The 13,135-nt window shown below is 68.4% G+C and overlaps 1 protein-coding gene across 2 annotated transcripts in view; it reads left to right on the top strand.

Annotated features, from left to right (window-relative positions):
• The window catches only part of PDE2A (phosphodiesterase 2A), a 67,555-nt gene that overhangs the window by 32,841 nt on the left and 21,579 nt on the right, over window positions 1-13,135 (top strand). The gene's annotated exons all lie outside the window — the stretch shown is intronic.

The following is a 13,135-nucleotide window of genomic DNA, read 5'->3' as shown; positions in this document are numbered from 1 at the left end:
AGATGGAGGCAGCGGAGGGCTGGCTCGTGAGCCGGCGCTGGTGCCTCCTGCCCACACGCCTCGTTAGCTGGAGTAAAGTCCTCTCCGCTGCTTTGCATGCTTGGACTCGGCAGTGGAAAGCGGCTGCAGGAGCAGGAGGGGGTCCGCGCCACGTGCACAGCGCTGGAGGCTGCCTGGGTCTCGCTGCCCAGTGCTTTGGGTGCCTCCAAGTGGTGTTACTGGTGGACAACTGGTTTTGGAGCCAGAGCAGGGTATCTGAGCATTGGTCACACCACAGCTGTCTCGTCCCGGAGCCCAAAGCGTTGTGTTTTAATGCCCAGCTCAGGCCAGCCTGGGCCGTGCGAGTGCCCAAACCTCCTTCCCGGCTGGGGCTGCCACGGTCCTCAAGGCACCAAGTGGCCCGAGCACGCAGGCTGGTGATTTGTGACCAAGAGAAGCAGTAAAGTGGGTCGGGGAGCTGATCTGGGATGGGTCCCCCTTGGTGCCTGGTTTGGCTCCGGGGCCCGGTGAAAATTGGGGTGAATCATGGGCTTGGTGCTTTCCCTCCAGCCCCCTTGGCCGGTGCCCCGGCCGCCCCGCTCCTGGCTGGAGGATGCTCCAGCGAGACGTCTGCGCCTCCATGTCGGGCCTCTTCTCCGCCTCTCCCCCTCCCAGCGTTTCTCGCAGCCACCGGCCCCAATGCAATTACCCGCTGCCTTGCCCATGAATCAAAGCCTAATTGATACGTGTTCGCAGCCTGGCTAAGCAGGAAGCCGTCTAATGGGGCGGGCGAGCCGCGCTGCCTCTGCTCGGCCGGCCGGGGGCTGCGCGCGGGGGCTCAGCCTCCCCCGGCCCCGCGGCCAGGCCAAGCGCGCGGTGGGGACGGCCGCGTGCCCGTCTGCCCCGTCCGGCGCGGGGCCGGCCCCCTCGGCAGGCTCCCTGGGGCTCCCCGACCCTGCAGGTCCCCGCGCCGTGCCCCGGGTAGGCGGGTGCTCCGGGGAGGAAGAGGAAGAGCCCCTTCGCGCTTTGGGCAGGGCGGCTATGAACAGCGTGGGCAGCCGAGGGGCTCAGCCCTGGCTCCCCCAAAGCGCTCGCAAGGGAAGCGGGAGCGCGCCGCGGGCCGGGCGGGCGCGAGCATCCCCGGCGGCCGCTTGTCTCCGCGCTGCTGCCGCTTCCTCCCGCGGACGCAAACACGTTAGCAGGGTCATAAAGGGGAGGAAAGGGCCGCGGCGGCCCGGCCGCACAATGCAGGGGCGCTTCTTTCCATCACGTGGCCGCGGGACCGGCTTCCTCCCCGCTCCCCTGGCCCGGCCGCGGCCAGCCCCGGGGCCGCCACGCTGCACGGGCCTCGGCCGCAGGGCAGCGGCGCTGGACCGCCGGGGCACGCGGAGGGCGGCAGGTCCCCGTGTGCGGCCGCGGGGCCCAGACCCAAGCGTGTTGCGGGTGTCGTCGCCCGGGGCGGTTCGTACAGCGCCGTGCACCCGCCGGCGAGCAGAGGGGCCCTCCGATGCCTGGCAAGCGTCGCGCCGGTCTGTGCCCATGCGTGTGGTTTGCACGCCCGGAAAAGCCCCCGTGCACGGGGGGTGTCGCCGTGCCGGGAGCGGGGACCCTGCGCGCCCGGCGCCCCGCTGCAGCGAGGAAGGGGTTAACGCGCCGCCCTCCCTGCTCCGCCAAGGCGCCGGATGAACCCTGTCTCCTCTTCCAATAATTCCCGCTGCCTGTTCTCCTAATCACAGTGATTAAAACCCCTACCGCGAGCTGGGCTCAAATAACAGCTCGGCCGTGGAGCCGGGCACGTCGCCGGGCCGGGCCGGGCGGACGGCGCGGGGAACGCAGCTGGTCCCGGTCGTCCCTGAGCCGGGGGGCAAAGCGGCCCCTTTGGGGCTCTCCCCGCGCTCGCCCGGTTGTTTCCAAAAGTTGGTGACATCCATGGGCTTCCCTGGGATCGTGCAGGGCTGCTGGGGACGGGGGGCATGGTGGGACCGCCTGCAGGGTTTGCCCCCCCCCCCGAACGACGCCTGGTAGCTCCGCTGCTTTATTTGCATCTGCTCGTTTGCCCGCGTGAACTTCGGCCCGAGCGCCCCGCCGCAGGGCCGCGTCCTCCCGTAACCCGCCGGGTCTGCTCTCCGCACCCCAAAACGCCCCGTGGGGGGCAACCCCGCTGCTCGAGGGGGCTCAACCTCCCGACCAAGAGCCTGGACGAGGCGGGCAGGGGCCGGCCCGGCCGGGGGGGACCCGGCCACGCGTCGGAGCCGTTAACCGATAGCCCTGGAAACCTGCAGCCTGGGCGCAGATGGAGAGCCTAGCAACGCCGGAGCCGGCCGCCCTCGCAGCAACGGGCTGCTAATGATCGCTTTTAATAGAGGCCGCGATGAGTCGCCGTTCATTTGTTTCCTTCTCTTGCATTTTCCTCTTCTTTCCTCCTCGGCTTGCCTGCGCCTGCTTGGCCCGGCTCCTGCCGCAGCCGGCTGGGTGCGGCGGGCACCCCGGCGGGACGGGATGCGATGGGATGCGATGGGCTGGGCGCTGCAGCCCTCCCCTCCTCTCGGGCTGCCGGCTTCTCCCAGACCCCGGCTGCCTTTCCGGGGCCATTCCTTGGGGGTTTTTTTTTGCCTGTTTGGGAGAGCTCGCCCAAATTGAATTCCTCCCTAGCTGCAGATGGCCGGGAATTAAATTTTCCCTGGTCAATCAGAGGCTGAGAAACGAGCTCCCTAATCGCTGCGCAGATTGCATTAGTGCTGGCCGCGCCGGGAGCGGACGTGAGAACGCCGGGTCCCTTCCCCGACCGGCGCTGGGACCCCGCCGGCCCGGCCGTGCACGCGCAGCTCCGTCCGTCCGCAGCAGAGCGCCCCGGCCTGGGGACACCGACGCGTCCCCTGAGCATCCCAGCGGCTGCGGCCAGAGCCGGGTCCCTGCGGCCAGCGCCCGGAGCAGAACGGAGATGTGCGGGGCAATAGCCGCCGCAGCGGCAAGCAGGAGCGGCGAGCTTTGCTTCGGGGCGGCTGAGCAGCCAAGGGAGCCCGAGAGCGGCGGGGACGGCGGGGGACACCTCGGTGTGTGGCCCCTCGCCTTTGCAGAGCCGCCGCTCCGCGCTCCCCTCCCTGGCCGTTACGTCCGATTTGGGACTAATTCGTCGCAGGGAGCGGCCAGGGCCGGGGCGCTCGACAAGCCATTTATCTGCCCCTGGCGATTTGTTTACCGCCGAAATAACAACTTCCTTCCCTTCCCGGCTGCAGGAGAGGTCGCGAGCCCTGCGCGGCAGCCCGGGAGCGGCGCGTGTTTTTGCCAGCCCTGCCCGGGGCCGCGGCTCCGAGAAGGGCCGCGATGTTCCGGGCGACGGGAAATCCTTGACGAGGCCGGCCGCGGTCCCCAGCGCCGCTTGTCCTCCCGGCAAGAGTACATCAACAGGAAGCGGCCTTGACTCGGGCGCCGTTTCATCCGCGGGGCCGCCCGGCCGCCGCTCCCGCCACCGCTTTTGGGACGCCCGGCGCGATCCCCGGCTCCGGCCCCGGGAAGGGGCGCGAGCGACCCGCGCGTGGCGCCGCCGGCACCGCGTGCCGGAGATGTGACGTGGGCAAGGCACGGCCTCTTAGCGCCGCGGGCTGCAGCTGGCGCGAGCGTGTCTGGATCGGGGACCGGGCTGGGGGCTTTGCACGCCCCAGGGCACCGAAAGCGCCCGGCCGCCGGCACCTTTACCTTTCCGGGGGGTTGCTCCTGCGGGCTGTGCGTTTGCATCGGCTGTTCCCAAATTGTTCAGGAGTGCTATGCCCGGAGCCGTGCACCATGGCCAGAGCTGCGCACCGCACCCAGAGCTGTGCACCATGCCCGGAGCTGTGCGCTGTGCCCAGAGCTGTGTGTTGTGCCCAGAGCTGTGTGTTGTGCCCAGAGCTGTGCACTGTACCTGGAGCTGTGCACCATACCCGGAGCCGTGTGCCATGCCCAGAGCTTTGCACCATACCTGGAGCCATGCACTGTGCCCAGAGCTGTGCACTGTACCCGGAGCCGTGCACCGTGCGCGGAGCTCTGTGCTGTGCCTGGAGCCACGTGCTGTGCTTGCAGCAGTGCACCATGCCTAGAGCTGTGCACCGTGCCTGGAGCTGTGTGTCATGCCTGGAGCAACGTGCTGCGCCCAAAGCTGTGCACCATGCCTAGAGAAGTGCACCATGCCTTGAGCAGTGCACCGTGCCCGGAGCCTCACGCTGTGCCTGGAGCCCAGTGCTGTGCTTGGAGCCATGCACCATGCCTGGAGCTGTGCACCATGCCTGCCGGCTGCCCTCGCGCAGCTGCCAGCAGTGCCGAGCTCCTCATTTATCTGTTGCGACAGGACCCAGGGCAAAATAACATCAGGAGACCAGAGATATCTCAGAAGTTTCCTTCCCGTTTACAGTCATTATCCTGATACAAAAGATGGGATAATTAGGGGGCTACCTCAGGTTGCAGGTCCTTGCTGCCCGGCTGGATTAAAGCGATGCCGTCGGCGACCCGGAGCCCTGTGGCAGCGGGGTGGCTGCAGGCTCGGGGAGGGCCAGGCTCCGCCGCCGAGGATGCCACCCTGCGTGGCCCTGGCCCGGGCTGGCGATGGGGAGGAGGGCAGCCTGTGAAGGCTGCCCGGAGGCCTGGGCACTATATTCAGCAATATAAGCTGGGCCGTGGCAGAGAGCTGGCTGGAAGCTGCAGCAGAGCTGCTGGCCGCAGGGGGACGGGGCACCTTCGCGGGAGGCGGAAGAGGTCCCGGACATGCGTCTCCCTGCCGCTTCTGCAAAAAACAGGGAGGAAGGGGAAAAATTGCCCTTGCAAAAGGGCACCAGGCAGGTCCCTTTGCGGATGAGGACGGGGTTGCGAAGGGGTCCCGCAGTTGGCCGGGGCCATGCACCGGCCGGGCGCTCTGTGCATCCCCGCGCCGTCGCCCTCGGCTCGGGGCGAGCCGCTGCTGGCGGCAGGGAAGAGCTGGGGAAACGGGGCTGGCAAACGGCTCTGCTGGGATGGCAGATGCACGGCGGCACGGATGCAAATGCGATTTGCTTTCGCCTGTCAGCCGAAGGGGTAACGAGATCCAGAGGCTGGAAGCTGAAGCTCAGCAAGGTCGGGCTGGAGACGAGGCCGGCGCTTTCTCAGCGGACAGCCCACCCCGACTCCTCCAGGAGGAGCGAGGAGCGCTCTAGCCTCGTCTTCCCTTGCTCCAACCGTAAATCCCTGGCCGCCGGCACCCGGGCTCAGGGGCTTCGAGGTGGGACGGGACCTCCTTCGCGCCGAGCCGGGAGGGGAGGAGGATGCTCGCTGGCCCCATTGCGGCGCAAAGGCCGGCTCTGCCTTGCCGAGGTCGGGAGGATGCAGCGTGCGGGGCTGGACTGGCCGCGTGCAGCGCCGGGCAAGCGGGCATGCTCCCCTCCTGCCGGGGGGGGGTGGATCTTTTTGGCCAGGAAGCAGGGACCGAGGCACTTTGTCGTGCCCAGGAAAAGCAAGCCGAAGCCCAAGCACCATCTCTGCAGCAGGCTGGGTCGCTCGGAGCTGCTCCTCTGTCCTTCACGCCTGCAAACAGCCTGCAAGTGGGATGCACTGGGGGGTGAATTTGCTGCTGTCTCCCTCATCGCTGTGCCTTCCACCCCTCTGCTCCTGGGAGAGCGCTTAGGGCGAAGCCCTGAACCGGCAGACGCGGAGCCTTTTCCCTGCTCCGGGCCCCCTGTTGCATGCCGCAGCCTGAGACGCATCCGTCTCTTTGCACGCCGAGCGCCGTGCAAAGAGACCGAGTGCGGGGCGGGAGCCAAACGGCTGCAAAACCTCAGCTGGTTTCCTGGGTCCGCGCCAGCCCCGGCGCCCCTCGGCCCGGCCCGGCCCAGGCGGGCGCCCGGCGGCTCTGCGGCAGGCTCTCACCGAGCGCGAAGCCCCGCCGAGACCTGCTTATTCAGCATCTGCACGGCCCTAATTTGATTTGGGTTACTTAGCTCGGGCAGTGAAGTCATCCAGACCGACTGATGTCCGTTCTCATCCCCAATGAAATTGTTCACACGGGGGCTAATGCACTTTGGCTAATCCGCTTACCGAATTAATTTAGATCATTTCCCTCGCATCCCCAGGTAGATAAATTTGAGTTTAAAGGGCAGGTACCCGGGACAGAGCGAGCAGGTAGCAGCCGTGAATGATGGCACGGAGCAGCGGCAGCTCCGGAGGAGCCGGGGTGCCAGGAGGCGGCTTGGAGCTCCCCTCTCCCGCGGGCCGCACCGGCGACCTTGAGCAAGCTGGGCAGAGCACGCACGCGGCGGAGATAAACGCGGTCAGGCTCCAAATAGCTCAAAGGGCCGCGTCTGGCGAGTCATTTACTCGCAGCCGGTATGGAAAAGCTTGGCTGAAAGTTCAGCTAGAAAATGATTCATTTCCCAGAGGTGTCCTGGTCCCCCCCCCCCGCCTCCCCCGGAGGAATTTGGCACGGAGGCGACGGGTTGGCCCCGCTGCGAGGGCCGAGGCGGCGCGGGGAGGCTCCCGCTGCTGCATCCCGGCTCTTTGCCAGGCCCCCGCGGCAGGAGAGCGGCCGGGAGGCAGCACCCCGGGGTGCTGCTGCGCCCCGCGAGCCCGGCGCCCCATCCCCGCGGCAGGCGCGAGAAGAGACTTTCCGGAGAGGAAGCAGCCCGGGATGACGTCCCTGTATTTCATAAACATCCAAACGGACCTGGAGGTGGCCGGGGAGGAGGAGGTGGAGGGGGACCGAGCGCAGCTGTCCCGGCCGGCACGCCGCGCGTGGGGCGTTTTGGGAGGCCACAGGGAACGGCGCGGCCGGGAAGGGGCATCGCTCCCCGTCGCTTCCGGCGCTTCGCTTCACCTTGCTGGGCGCCGCGTTCCTGCCAGCACGGGGAGGAAGGTGTCATGGGGAGAGGTTGGACGGGGATGAAAGCAGCAGCATCGTCGGCGAGAGGGACCGGAGCAAGGACTACGGACCCCCGGGCCCAGTCCAGCCTGGTATTCGGTGGCAGCAGGGTCGGCTCATGGCACCCTGTCCTCCGGCGGGCGCGGGAGCTGCTCACGTCGCTATGATCTGCGTCTCCATGGTGTTTCCCATGCCGGCACACTGGATGTGTCCTGGCTGTGCTGGCGCACTGCAACGTCCTCACGTGGGTACCAGCCCGGAGCAGGTCGCAGCAGGGGTCTGGCCTGGTGGCCCTGGTGGGACAGAGACGGGCAGGGAGCTGCTCTGCTGCTTTGCATGGCTGGGAAGAAGCAGCCCCCATAGACCCTACAGTCATTTGGTGCCAGGAGCCATGGCGTGCACCCTGCACCCATGTCTGGATGGACACCCCGAGGTGCAGCTTGCCCCCTGCACCCGTGTCTGGATGGACACGCAGAGGTGCAGCTTGCCCCCTGCACCCGTGTGTGGATGGACACCCTGTGGTGCAGCTTGCCCCCTGCACCCGTGTGTGGATGGACACCCCGAGGTGCAGCTTGCCCCCTGCACCCATGTCTGGATGGACACGCAGAGGTGCAGCTTGCCCCCTGCACCCGTGTCTGGATGGACACGCAGAGGTGCAGCGTGCCCCCTGCACCCGTGTGTGGATGGACACCCCGAGGTGCAGCTTGCCCTCTGCACCCGTGTGTGGATGGACACCCCGAGGTGCAGCGTGCCCCCTGCACCCATGTCTGGATGGACACCCCGAGGTGCAGTTTTCCCCCTGCACCCGTGTCTGGATGGACACCCTGTGGTGCAGCGTGCCCCCTGCACCCGTGTCTGGATGGACACCCCGAGGTGCAGCTTGCCCCCTGCACCCGTGTGTGGATGGACACCCCGAGGTGCAGCTTGCCCCCTGCACCCGTGTCTGGATGGACACCCCGAGGTGCAGCTTGTCCCCTGCACCCGTGTGTGGATGGACACCCCGTGGTGCAGCTTGCCCCCTGCACCCGTGTCTGGATGGACACCCCGAGGTGCAGTTTTCCCCCTGCACCCGTGTGTGGATGGACACCCCGAGGTGCAGCTTGCCCCCTGCACCCGTGTCTGGATGGACACCCCGAGGTGCAGCTTGCCCCCTGCACCCGTGTGTGGATGGACACCCCGAGGTGCAGCTTGCCCCCTGCACCCGTGTCTGGATGGACACGCAGAGGTGCAGCGTGCCCCCTGCACCCGTGTGTGGATGGACACGCAGAGGTGCAGCTTGCCCTCTGCACCCGTGTGTGGATGGACACCCCGAGGTGCAGCTTGCCCCCTGCACCCATGTCTGGATGGACACCCCGAGGTGCAGCTTGCCCCCTGCACCCGTGTGTGGATGGACACCCCGAGGTGCAGCTTGCCCCCTGCACCCGTGTCTGGATGGACACGCAGAGGTGCAGCGTGCCCCCTGCACCCGTGTGTGGATGGACACCCCGAGGTGCAGCTTGCCCCCTGCACCCGTGTGTGGATGGACACCCCGAGGTGCAGCTTGCCCCCTGCACCCATGTCTGGATGGACACCCCGAGGTGCAGTTTTCCCCCTGCACCCGTGTGTGGATGGACACCCCGAGGTGCAGCTTGCCCCCTGCACCCGTGTGTGGATGGACACCCCGAGGTGCAGCGTGCCCCCTGCACCCGTGTGTGGATGGACACCCCGAGGTGCAGTTTTCCCCCTGCACCCGTGTGTGGATGGACACCCCGAGGTGCAGCTTGCCCCCTGCACCCGTGCCACATCTGGATGATGCCTCAGTGCTTTCTCGCTGCCTGTTCCGATCCAGCTCCTGGAGAAACAGGACTCATGCGGATTCGGTGGCCTCCCCACCACCGTGCCTGGCTGTCTGTGGGGTCCTTGCTCTCCGTGATCGGGGTGAGCAGGGTGAACGCCTCCGGAGAGCCCTGGGGGCAGCGGGAGGTGGGTTTTGGGTGCTGCTGCCAACCGAGCTCTTGTTTCGCCCTCTGCGGGGGAACGTGTCCGGGGGAGAGGTGCCGCCGGGCCGGCACACCGGACTTCTCCAGCTCTGCGCACGGCTCAGCAGGGAGCCCGCTGCCTCCCCGCGTCTCCGCATCACCAAAAAATAGGTCATTCCCCCGCGCCCCCCCGCCTGTCGCTGCGCGCAGCCTTTTCCCAGGGCCGCTGGCGGAGCCCGGGACGAGGGTGTCGGGGCTCTGACAGCTGCGAAATGCAATCTCGCCAGCCCGGCTCTGCACAGCCGCTTCCACTCGGATCGTCGCCGTTAATTAACCCTCCCGGCCCCCCCTGGGACGTGTCCTTACTGCTCTGCCCTCCGGGGAGCCGGGGACGCGGCGCGGCGGCCGCCTGGGGCTGCCAGCGGCGATGCAGAGGGCCGTCCCGGGGGGGCCGATTCGTCGCCTGCGGGAGCGTTTTTGGCCCCTTGCTCGGATGCACCCCCGGGACCGGGGCGGGGTTGGGGGGGGGGAGATCGGGGCTGAGCCCAGCGACGTCCCCTGCAGCTAAGGGAGCAGCGAGCCGGTGGCCCCCCCGTGCAGCAAGGTCCCGCCGCAAGCGGGTACTTAATTAGGGACGGACCGGCCCGCGGGGATGCCGTCCCCTGATCCCAGCCGGGGCGGGGGGGGGATTTGCCAGGCAGGGCGCCTGGCGCGCCGGCTCCGGGAAGCGAACCCGTGGCCGGGCGGCTGGTGCCGCGGGGCCGGGAGCCGGCGGAGATGGATGGCCCGGTGACCCCGCTGCTGGGGCTCGGCCGCTCCGTAACGGGCTCGTCGTTTAGAGGCATTTAATTCCGCTATTCATAACGGCAGCTAATGGGAAATATTTACAAAAGGGAAAGGAAAAAAAGAAAATAAAATAAAAAAGAGCTCGTCCTCCGTAATTGCACAGGGACAATCTAATCACGCTGGCCGGGAAACGTGCTCCCGCCGTTTCGGAGGCCGCCTGAGCCATGGCTTCGGGCGCAGGGTGGGAGCGGCAGGCGAAGCCCCCCCCCCGCCGCCGCCTTTCACCCCCGGCAGCCGGCGCGAAGCGATGCCCGCGGGGCCGCGGAGCCGCTCGTCCCCCCCCGCCGCCGCTCATCCCCCCCCAGCTCATCCATCCCCCCCCGCTCATCCCCCTCCCCGCCGCTCGTCCCCCCCCAGCTCATCCATCCCCCCCCCGCTCATCCATCCCCCCCCGCTCATCCATCCCCCCCCCGCTCATCCCCCCCCGCTCATGCATCCCCCCCGCTCATCCCCCTCCCCACCACTCGTCCCCCCCCGCCGCCGCTCATCCCCCCCCAGCTCATCCATCCCCCCCCCGCTCATCCCCCTCCCCGTCGCTCGTCCCCCCCCCGCTCATCCATCCCCCCCCCGCCGCTCATCCATCCCCCCCGCTCATCCATCCCCCCCCCGCTCATCCATCCCCCCCCGCTCATCCCCCTCCCCGTCGCTCGTCCCCCCCCCGCTCATCCATCCCCCCCCCGCCGCTCATCCATCCCCCCCGCTCATCCATCCCCCCCCGCCGCTCATCCCCCTCCCCGCCGCTCATCCCCCCCCGCCGCCGCTCACCCCCCCGGTCATCCCCCCCACCCCCCTCCCTCTCATCCATCCCCCCCCTCCGCCGCCCAGCCTGGTGGCCCTGCAGCTGCCCTGCCAGCGCGATGGCCGGCGGCGGCGGGGGCGGCGGCGGCGGGGGGGGACACGCATAGCGTTCGTGGCGGGGATGCCGCCTGTCGCGGGGCGCCAAGAGAAACCCGAGCGAGCGGCCGGAGCCGCACCGCCCCCCCCCCCCGCCGCCCCCCCCCCCGGCTGCCGAGACCCCGGGCGGGGATGCTCGGCAGCGGTCCGCTCGGCCGGCGGGCAGCCCCCAGCAGGGCGCTGGGCTCGCACCCCTTGCCAAGCAGGGCTTGCATCCCAGACGGCGAGGCCTTCCCGAGCCGGGCTCGGTCCCGAGCGGGGCCAGGAGGGACGGCAGAGCCCGGCCGGCAGCGGAGCCGGCGGCGGAGCGGGATGCTCGGGGCAGCGCTGGCCCCTCCGCTCCCTCCCAGCTCCCGCGCCGCTCTCTGACCGTCCTCACCCGGCTCTGCGCCTCCCGCCTGGCCTTTGGGGCTTTTTTTAGCTCCTGCGGCTTTTTTCCACCGCTGCCCTCTCCCCCCGCCCCGCGGACGGGCCCCGCATTCCCCAGCCTTTTAAAGCAGGCGGCGGCCAGCTGCCCGCGCCGCGGCACCTGTCCGGCACCGCGCTGCCCCCCCCCCGAAAACCGCCCCCCTGCTGCCGCCGCCGTGCCGCCCGCTCCCGTCGGGGCTCTTGCACGGCCTGGCCCGCAGGACGCACGGCTCCCCGCTTCCCGGCCTGGCGAGGGAACGATGCCGCCCTGCATCCGTCCGTGCACAAAAGGTTGCGCCGGGGTCGGGTGCGGAGGGGACACGTTCGCATCGGCGGGACCCCCGCGCCGCCCGGCCCGCCGAGGCCTGGCTGTATTCTACAGTGCATGTGTCTCCAGTGTAACTACGCGACTGGAGATACAGCCCTGTCGGAATAACAGCCAGCGCCACTGTCGTCAGCCGGACGCAGCCCCGCGGGCTGGCGGCGGGCGTCGCGGGCTGCCCCGTCCCGCGGGGGCCGGCGGCCAGCGCGGCCCTCAGAGCCGCTGGGCGCCCCGAGCGCGTCCCCCTCTTCCCAGGGAGCCTGAAACCGGCGCAAGGCGTGCGACTGCCCCCCTCCCCGCGGTTCCCCCCCAGTCTGAATGATGGCTCTTGGCACAATTCCCTCGAAACCCGCCAAAAACGGTACAGCAAAACCCTGCCAAGTGGCTCGGCGCCTTTCCTCCGGCGCAGCTGGTGCCGCCTCTGCCCTTTGGGCAGATGGAGGGGCCGTGGTGGGGCTGAGAACCGGCTGAACGGCGGTGGCTGGCGGCTCTGCCGTCAGTGGTGCAAAGTCTAGTGGGAGGCCTGTAGTGAGCGGTGGGCTCCGGTGGGGGATACTGGATCCAGCACTGTGCAACAGCTTCGTAATGTGCTGGATGCTGGGGCAGATGCACCCTCAGCAAGTTTGCTGATGATACTAAACTGGGGGGAGAGGCTAACACACCAGAAGACTGTGCTGCTATTCAGAGGGACGTGGACAGGCTGGAGAGCTGGGCGGAGAGGAACCTCCTGAAGTTCAACAAAGGCAAGTGCAAGGTCCCTCACCTAGGCAGGAATAATCCCATGCACCAGTACAGGCTGGGGGTTGACCTGTTGGAAAGCAGCTCTGCCGAGAAGGGCCTGGGAGTGCTGGTGGACAACAAGGTGACCATGAGCCAGCAGTGCGCCCTTGTGGCCAAGAAGGCCAGTGGTCTCCTGGGCTGCATGAGGCAGAGTGTTGCCAGCAGGTGGAGGGAGGTGATCCTGCCCCTCTCCTCAGCCCTGGGGAGGCCTCACCTGGAGTACTGGGTCCAGTGCTGGGCTCCCCAGTGCAGGAGAGACATGGCACTCCTGGAGAGAGTGCAGCAGAGGGCTACACAGATGATGAGGGGACTGGAGCATCTCTGCTCTGAGGAAAGGCTGAGGGAGCTGGGCCTGTTCAGCCTGGAGAAGAGAAGACTGAGGGGGGATGTGATCAATGTGTAGAAGTATGTGAAGGGAGGGTGTCCAGAGGATGGGGCCAGACTCTTCTCCGTGGTGCCCAGTGACAGGATGAGAGGCAATGGGCACAAACTGAGACACAGGAAGGTCCGTCTGAACATGAGGAAAAGCTTCTTTCTTGTAAGGGTGACAGAGCCCTGGCACAGGTTGCCCAGGTCGGTTGTGGAGTCTCCTTCCCCGAAGATATTCAACCCTGACTGGACATGGTCCCGGGCAACGTGCTCCAGGTGACCCTGCTTGAGCAGAGGGTTGGACGAGATGATCCCTAAAGGCGCCTCGCACCTCCAGCTCTTCTGCACTTCTGTGGCTGCCCGGAGCAGGCACCAAGGGCTCAGTCCTGACCCTCTTACACCAGACCCATGTCTGACATTGCTCTTGCGTTGTCCCCGACCGGCGGGTGCTGAGCTCCAGCGCAATGGCCGCCGGCACGCTCTGCCGAGGGACCGCCGCGCAAGTACCCCCGGGCACGCTCGCCGCGTTGCTCGGGCCGGGCTGCCTGGCCAAGGCCGGGCCCTGCAGCGAGCTGCTGGGGAGGCCGCGGCCGGCAAGTCCCTGCCCGCGGGGCCGGGGTCGAGGCGGCGAGCCGCCAGCGCCAGCACCGATGAGCGGCGCGAGGGCTGAACCCTCCCGGCGAGGGGCGAGCGGGGGCCGGTGCCGCCGTCCAGCCGTCC

This window comes from Struthio camelus, chromosome 1 (genome assembly GCF_040807025.1).
Source record: "Struthio camelus isolate bStrCam1 chromosome 1, bStrCam1.hap1, whole genome shotgun sequence".
In the NCBI taxonomy this organism is placed as follows: domain Eukaryota; kingdom Metazoa; phylum Chordata; class Aves; order Struthioniformes; family Struthionidae; genus Struthio; species Struthio camelus.
Note: the sequence above shows the minus strand (reverse complement) of the source record. Positions and strands in the feature narration are given on the sequence as shown.